Consider the following 9,538-nt stretch of genomic DNA (forward strand, 5'->3'; position numbering starts at 1 on the left):
TGTTTGTAATTGCTTCATTATAATGCATGTATGTATGCAAATGTTGCATTATTGATCACCTAATCGTAAATGAGAATAATTGAATAATTGTATGTCATGAATCACCTCTTGTTGTATGATTGTGAGAATATACATTGTGATTGTTATTGTGGTTTGTTGAATGGGCGGGTGTCACGATCCGACACACTAACTTGGATCGGTTGCCACATTCCAGCATAAACATTGGATCGGTTGCCACGTTCCGACATAAATATGGGATCGGTTACCACATTCCAGCATAAATATGGGATCGGTTGCCATGTTCCGGCATAAATATTGGATCGGATACCACGTTTCGATATGCTAACAGTTTGGATGTGGATTCCATAAGAGGACTATTGAATTAGGTTCCGTGAGAGAACCATTGAATTGTGTTGTGTATCTACTTGTGATGGGTATGGTTATATCTAATGACGATTGATATTGGAAGACTGTATGTTGCTCTAAATTGATAACCAATGTGTATTATTGAGAATGTGGGATGCTACATTGATCCTGAAAAGATGACTAATGTTGTATATGTTCAGTATATACATGTTTTATAATGTTGTGGCTTGCATGTGTTTCACCTTTGGGATAGCCGTGTGATCCTACCAGTACACTGTGGTTGTGTAATGATACTGCACTTGCTCTTTCTTTGTTGAGTACAGGGCATCTTCAAGTGACTATTGATAGACCTCAGCTAGGTGGCTATTGAGCGTGACTGAATTCAAGAGTGAGCCAGTTCTTTCAGGCTGCCATGGATCTCTCTTATTTAAGTCCAATCTCTTCGAACTCAGACTATTTGTTCAAGGTGTTTTGTTTAGTTTTGGGGTTGTACCCCTTGTTCTTAGACTTGTCGTTAGTAGAGTTTTGGTACAATGACTTCAGGTTCTAGGGGTTGTTCTTCCGCATTAGTTTGGTTAGTTGTTTGTTAAAACCTTGGAGTTTATGGGGACTCCATTTTTATAGTCATTTAAACCTGCATTCGTATCTTTAAATGCCTTAGTTTTTATAAAATTTGTTTGTTTGGGTTGTAGTAATGGTTTTCCCACTGGAGGGTTTGTGTGGGTGCCAATCACGACGATTTGGGTCGTGACAATTATAAAATATATTTATTTATCAAATTTAACATATTGTTAATATATAAAATATATTTGCATACATGTAAGATTATTCAGTTCGGTCAGGAAATTTTTCAGTTTTTTTCATAAATTAAAAAGACCATCCCTATTGTTCGGGGTGGTTATACACTTGAATAAAAGTTTACGGTTTTATTGGAAAAATAACATAAATCGGTTTGGTTCGGTCGATTTTTCATATTCTTTTGACACCCCTATATCATACTATCAACTAGTCTTCTACCCTAGGTCTCAACCTTCACTTGCTCCTATCAAGGTCATGTCCTTAGAAAGCTGAAGTTGCACTTTATGCTGCCTAATCACCTCACCACAATACTTCTTAGGCCTACCTCTATCCCTTCTCATGCCTAATATGGTCAACCTCTTACACATTCAATCAGGGTATAGATTTGCACATTTCCTCTTTACATGCCCGAATCATCTTAGTCTCACTTCCCGCATTTTATCTTCCATGAAAGTCACTCCTACCTTATCTTGAATCTCTTCATCCCAAATCTTATCTCTCTTGGTATATGAGAACTTCCACCCCAACATCCTCACCACCACCACTCATACCTTTTGTACAAGAGAGCTCTTGATTATCCAATACTTTGATCCGTATAACATACTTGGTCTAACCACCACTCGATATAACATAACTTTTAGGTGCCACATTTTTATCACATAAAACACTTGATGCTAGCATCCATTTCACCCACGTCGCCTCAATACGATGTGTGACATCCTTGTCAATCTCCTTATTACCATGGATCACTGACTCAGGTACTTGGAACTTCCTCTCTTAAAATTGACATGTTTGTCAAGAATCACGTCCACATTCGCTACGTAAGACATATCACTAATCTTGCATTCTGAGTATTAAGGTTCAGTCTTGCTCAATTTAAAGTCATTTCCCTCAGCAGGATCTGTCTCCATGTAACACCCCAAATATTTCTAAGCTAAGATCTGAATCATTCTTCATTTTTATGTTTAAGGTTGTATCGGGTGATTCTTAAATTGTTCTTAGGTGTTAAGGTCAATTCTTTAGTGTGGGAATGAATTTGGATATGAATTAATGTCATAAGAATCTCCTAGCACAAAGTTGAGTTGAACGCTCATTTACCGATTAAGTTTTAATATACTATTCTACTTAGGTTAACTTCAAACATTCATATCTCTCAACACATGATGAATTAGGCATCTCATTATGGATGACAATGGGTGGGGCGATTGCGGGGCGGGGCAGGTTTAAGTCTATGCGGGGCAGGGCAAGTGTAATCATATACGTGGCAGTAGGCGGCGGGTTGAAACTTTTTTCTTTCACTTTCCCAGTGTAATCTCTCGGCTCTGTCTAACTTTCTTCTCAGATTTAAGAGATGAATCTCTTTACTGTTACCATCTTTTCACTTCCTCTAAGGTTTTCAAACAAGTTCCGTTATTATTGATCTTTTATAATCATATTTTGCAATTGGGTTTTAGTTTTGTTTGTGTTAAATTGGATTAACCGTTAAATTTGTGTTAATTGCAATTGGTTTAACTGTAATTGGACTAACTGTTAAATTTATGTACTATTTTAGCAATTTAACAAATAAAGAAAAGAAAAAAAAATAGATACAACATAAGCATACCAGGAAGGGGCGGGGAAGGGCGGGTTAAAAATAGAAAAAAATATTAAGCGGGACAGGATAGGGTCGGTTGAAATTTTGCAGATTAAGCTTTAACCTGCCCCATACCCGCCCCATTGCCATTTCTACGTCTCATGACCTATCAATTAACGGTCTATGAGTCCTCTTTCCAATGCCATCAAATTTTTTTCATTTTGAGTTAGGAGTAAAAAGTTAGAACTGTTTTATCAGAAACTACCACAATAGAGTTTTCTAAGACAGTCACCTACGAATTCCTTCTACGAATCGTAGAAAGAGCTACGACATTTACTGTTGACTCGTAGAAAAATTACTGGGAGTCAAATATCTATATCAATAATATATCCTTACTTTAAGGTCTGTGTTCATTACGAGACACGAAATTAGACGGCTGCTTCATTGAAGTTACTTGCACGTTAAAGCAATTACTAAAACCAATTAATTAGTAGTACTCTGTCAATGAGATGGATGAGTACAGCTAAAAAGTAAAATAAAAATAAAATAATATTCTCTTTATTTTAATTTATATAATATTCTTTATTTATTTTTATTTTTTAAAGAAAAATATATTTTTCTATATTTAGTTCTTCTTCCGTTTCAATTTATGTGTCTTATCTGGGTCATTTGCATAATAATAAGAGTATTTACATCAATTCTATATCACAAAGTTGAGGGTTGTATAATACTTTTTCCCCTTTTTTATATTCATTAAGTTTTTCAATTCCAAGTTTCAACATCATACATGTTTATCAAGTTTAAGATCACAAAATTTTAAGAACTATACACTTTTAATTTAAGATCACTAAAGTTAAAAATCTCTCAATATTTTATCTAAAATTTTATGTTCAGTCAAACTATTAAAACACTTAAATTTAGTTGGAGGGAAAATAATAATTTAATTTTAGCATACTTATTTTGCATTTAATGAGATTATTTAATACTACACATAAGTTTATGATTTATCTTAGGTATCAGAAGTTTTAAAAATGATTCTTTACTCCCTATATGTCTTATTTATGTGACACTATTTCCTTTTTAGTCAGTCTAAAAAATAATAACACTTTTTTGTATTTAGTAATAATTTAACTTTAAACTTCTCATTTTACTGTTAATAAGATGATATATAATCACATAAATATCTATGATTTGTTTTAGACCACAAAATTCAAAAATATTCTGTGTATTATTAAACTTTGGGGTCGTTTGGTGTGAGGGATAAAAATAAATATTGATGGGACAAGAACATAGTGATGGGATCAACTTTTTGTATCTTGTTTGGTTGCCATGTTTGGGATAACTTATCCCACTATTTATAACATAGCGATGAGATAAGTTATCTCATATATATACATGGTGGGATAAGTTATCCCAAGATAATTAACCCCAGGATAACTTGTTCCCAATCAAACGGCCCATTTGTGTCCAGTCAAACACTTTCACATAAATTAAAACAAAGAGGACAAAAAAAAAATCCTGCATTAGAAGGGTCTGGGCGAAGGCCACATCCCAAAAAGTATGATATAGACGGTCTACCCCTAATACAAATATTAGTGGCTAAGTTTTGAACCTATAATTTATATATCACACAAAGATAACTTTACCATTATTCCTAAACTCCTTTTCTTAGAACATAAAAAAGTAATACTTAATATTCATGTTCAATCAAAGATATTCACAAAATTAGAAGGGAGAGAATATTATTCCCTCAAGATCCAAATAATTTTTTCTTTACCCCTAATTTTTCATATATCTTTTTAATATTTTGAATTGTCAGTTGTTATGATTTATGGTAATGCTTATGTAGTTTGCAAATGTGTGTAAATTTTATTTCAAAAATATTAAAATATTCATACCCTAATTCAGAGTCAAAAAATTCAAACTGTATCATATAAATTGAGACAAATAAAATAATATACCATAATCCTCTCATGGTAGTCTGCATATGCGCACGTTCCATGAAAGAAGTCAAATTCTTCATGCATGTGAAAACCTTTGTATAAAAGACCTTGCATACTCTTCATATTTTACACTACAAACCCTTTTATCATCTCAATTGCTTTCGAGACTCTTTCATAGAATTCCAACAATTTCTCCTGCTCCTCAAAAGCCCGCAAACTTTAATAATATCACTCTTTACCAATGGGGAAAATTAGCATTTCCCTTTTGCTGATCCTTGTCCTCTCTATAGTGGTTGCAGTCGAGAGTACTAGTACTGATCGACTGCATCCACGCCTCCCTACCTTTGTATAGACTCAATGTAGAAAAACTCATTATCCGAAACCTTGTGTGACATTTTTATCCAACTATGTGAATCCCACATCACAAGATCCTCAAGAAATAGTTCATGCTGCCTTGAAAGTAAGCCTAGTTAGGGCTATACATACAAAATATTACATAAAAAATGTGCTCAAGGAGCATAATAAGAAAATGAAGGCTAAGGATCATCAAGCAATAAACGAATGTTTAGATGAAATCTATGATGGCATTTCCCAACTCACAAACTCTGTCATAGAGCTTCAAAATTTGAACTTAGATGGGCAAGAAGAGTTTGTACGGCATCAAAGCAATGTTCAAACTTGGCTTAGTACAGTATTAACTGATGCTAACACTTGCTTGAATGGTCTAAATTTAGACCATTCCAAGGGTGGTAAAGTGAAGGCTACAATTAAAGCTAAGGTTCTTAATGTTGCACAAGTTACTAGCAATGCTTTGGATTTGTTTAATGGATTTGCTTCTAGATATAAGTCTTCTCATCAAGGCTAGGATAGTTATGAAAAAATAAACATTAATGATATAGTGTTGTCACATATGGTATGTGTAGTGGTCATTTAATTATTCATTAATTTTATGGGTTTAATGGTTCATGCAACTTTTAGTGTTGTCGGTGTAATTTTATATGTTCTAGCATATTAATTATTTTTAAGGTGAGTACTTCAATAATAATTGATACAGTGTAACGATCCACATAGTCGTTTCGTGATTTTGGAGTTTTCCATGTTTTATCCCTTCTCATACGTAGTTTTAGTGTGGTATTTATGGTTTTTGGGGATGGATGACATGATTTTCGAGGTTGTTGAGTGAGTTTTAAAAGAGTTTTTTAGTTTGAAATGTTGATAAGTTTAATTAAATCAACATTTGAGGAAGATGAGCTTGAAATGAAATTTCGATAATTTTATTAGATTCAAAATGAGATTTTTGACTCGGGTGGATGGTTTGGATGGGTCCCAAGGGGCTTAGGTTTGACTTGGACCTTTTGATCGATTTCTAGTCAAGTCAAAGAATAGGTTTGACCACCGTTGACTTTCTATCAAGATGATATTATATCGCTGATTTGATAATTTCAACATGACTGAAACATGTTAATTTATGATCGATTTGTATATTTGATTTTCATCCGGATTGTTCTAGATGATATTTCCAGGCACTTATAAAAGGGTAAATAAATAGGGAGAAGGATAAGAGGGAATCCAGCAGATTGGAACCAGATAGAAACCCATCTACTATCACCATTGTGATTAATGATGAAATTGAACCAATAAAAAGTAACATGTAGTTAATTCCTAGAAGAAACATGTAACATTTTTTAGTGATAGCACTACAAGTCATGTTTGTTTCTTCAATTTGGTGATGATGAATTTGGATTTGGAATATTTCACAATTTTTTTTTGTTGTCAATGATCATCAACTCTCTTAAATTTCCTTTTTGATCATCATGTTCTTGTTGTTGGTGTTGGGATATGAACTCCATTGAATGAAACTATGAAAAATTTAGATTGGTTTGAATGGATGGGGTTGGGGGTTTCTTATATAGAGAAAACATGCTTTTGGTGATTAAATATATATAATAAAATTCAATGAGGACTTGATTCATCTGGCACGTACATGTTATGGGCATCCCACCTTTCTATGTTTTATAGACTTGCATGTAACTATTGAGAGTGAAGATATCCTACATAATGTGAATATTCCACCCAAAAGTATGCTTTTAGTTCAAAACGATTTATATGCAGAATCAGAACAAGTAATTATTGAGATTCCTAGAGGAATATCTACTTTGAATTTTATTTATTACTATATTAAAAACATCTTGTTTCAAGATGGCCCATGCAAGCACGAGCCCAACATGAAATAGATGTTTTATCCAACCATCTTACATTTGAAATCAATTGATATCTGAAGCTAGCTGCTACTCAAGATCTAAATAAATGGGAAAAGGTAAACAATTCACAATGAATAAATTAAATAATAACACTACGTTCTTATTACTTTACTTTACTACTATATTAGAAACATCTTGTACGCTTAAAATTCAAAATGAAAAAAATTTAAATTAATAACACTATGTTCATATAGAACTTAAAGATACTTCATTATGCAAATTCCTTGTTCTATTTATATCCCTTACTCTCCTCTATTCATATCCTCTTCACTCATACTTTTTGAACTTGTGAACGTATACATACCCCACACTTCCCTATGGCATTGAATTGTATATTTTAGGTCCAAAATAATTATATGCATCATAATGAGAAGCAATCAACTATCTGCAAAAGTGGAAGAAATACACTTGAATCACCTTGTTGTCGAGAAAGTCTCTTTACCCATTTTCTACAGCAACATTTCATGTTCCTCCTATACCCTGCCTGCGTCTATATGCCATTAGTTTGATTTTAGAACATTTGGGTTTATATAAAAAAAAATGTGAGCATCGTAGTCAGATGAATTGAAATTCATCGCAGAATCTAAGCTAGTACTTTCTTGTATACAATAATTTGTAACTCATGTGATTACTATATATAAAATACTCTATAATTTTCACTCACTGCAAAAGCTAAATTAAAACTCAAAGAGAAGTACGATTCAACAGCTAAGGGCATGTCATTCAGAAAGTAAATCAATCAAAATATGAGAAAATATAAGGTACAAATTAGTGCACATCAATCAAGATGAAATGAATTGAATACATGCTCACTCTACATCATCTAAAAGTCATAAAAGGATAATCTTAAACATGATTTCTTCATTCTCTGGCTAGACCTTAAACATTATTTCTTCATACTTTTATAGCTAGACCATAGTAAATTGGTATGAACTTCTTGTCAATAAAATTACGGATACAATAAAAAAGAGGAATTACTAACTTATTATATGATAAAAGTAAACCTATTGTTTGACTTGTCCATTCAAATGGTAAATAGAAAATTTTGCATCTCTTATTCAACCAAACTACTAAATTATATTTTATGAGAAGTATAAAAGATCAATAGCATGTTCAAACTGTTATAACCAAATCGAGACTAAATAAAAAGTCTGCAGATGATACCTCGTTATAAAAGGTATTGATTTGATTAAAATATCTTTCAGACAACAAATTGTCTGATCTTAAGAAAGCTTCTTACATCTTAATAGTATTTAGCTAAATCCTCCAGCACAAAAATCCAAGAACAAGTAAAGCTAGAAAATATATGCTTTGTAAATATGACAATATGAACAATAGCTTTCAATCAAATTCGAGGGTGTAAAGAGAGAAGTAACAACATGTTGATCTAATTTGCAGAGAATACTAATATTTTCAATGTCATATCAACTTCAAGCACCCTATGTACACATACTTCTGGTGAATATTATTATGAAAAAACAAAATTAAGCTACTACCTCCAACAATGAGACTTCGTTGGTGTTCAATGTAGAAATAATATAATTGTAACATTTTGGTATTTGAAAGAGCTAAAAATAGAAAGAACCAAATTAGAAATAGCAAAATCTGAAATTATTCAAGTTGTGTCTAAGATGTGAGTTTTGGGTCAGCTTCAAAACGACCATAACTTTAAGTACATGATGAGTTAGATGGCCCATAAGATATCAAATGAAAGGTCTTGTAAAACTCTTTCCAACGCCACCGAGTTTGCTAATTTCGAGCTCGTCTGAGGGAGATATGACTGTTTGAAGTCAGGTTATTTAATTAAGGAAAGTTACCCAAAAATATGAGGAATCGGCTTAAAACGAATTATAGTAATATTTAGGGGTCTAAACTTATTTGGTTCAGTTTTCACAATCCTAATTTACGCTAGGGTTTTAGAAAAGAGTTCAAGAAAATAAAAGAGGAGAAAAGAGGGAAGATTCAAGGCGTTCGTCAATTTCTTGATGGTTTCTTGCGGATTTTCGCCAAGAGTTTGATCCCTAAGAGGTATGTGAGTTCTCATAGTGTTGGGTTCATTCACCCACACACCAATCATGTTATTTTAGTGAAATTTCATTCTCAAAGTTGAAGGATTAGAATTCTTGATTAGTTTTCTTGAAGTTTTTCTTTCGTTCTTGAATTAGGATGGGTTTGATCAGTTCTTGAAATAATCGTATCGAGTTTGAGAGTTGTTTTTTAGTATATTCTCATGTACTTGTATTGGGTAAATGAATTTAATGAGAATTTGAGAAAAGAAATCGATTCTAGATAAATTAGGGTCAGAAAATGAGAAGAAAAATTCGTTGGATAGTTCTGGGGGAGGATTAGCATGGCGCGTTGATTTTACATATCAGGACACTTCTTTCAATTCTAAGTGCCAGTGATCGTTAATCAGTAATATAACCCAACTAAGTGAGTTGGGGTCGAATCCCACAGGGAGTGGTACGTGCTTAAGAATCAAGAGCCAAGTATGAATATGTTCAAGTCAATCATAGGTAAAGACATTTACGAATAGAAGCATAGTTCAAATTAAAGGGTGGCACAAATGTCAAATATGGGGGGTTTTGATTGTAATT

The 9,538-nt window shown here is 32.9% G+C and overlaps 1 pseudogene; it reads left to right on the plus strand.

Moving 5' to 3' along the window:
* The first annotated feature begins 4,921 nt into the window (after positions 1-4,921).
* On the plus strand, positions 4,922-5,545 carry LOC125865241 (21 kDa protein-like; annotated as a pseudogene).
* Positions 5,546-9,538: the final 3,993 nt, after the last annotated feature.

Source organism: Solanum stenotomum, chromosome 5, assembly GCF_019186545.1.
Source record: "Solanum stenotomum isolate F172 chromosome 5, ASM1918654v1, whole genome shotgun sequence".
Lineage (NCBI taxonomy): Eukaryota > Viridiplantae > Streptophyta > Magnoliopsida > Solanales > Solanaceae > Solanum > Solanum stenotomum.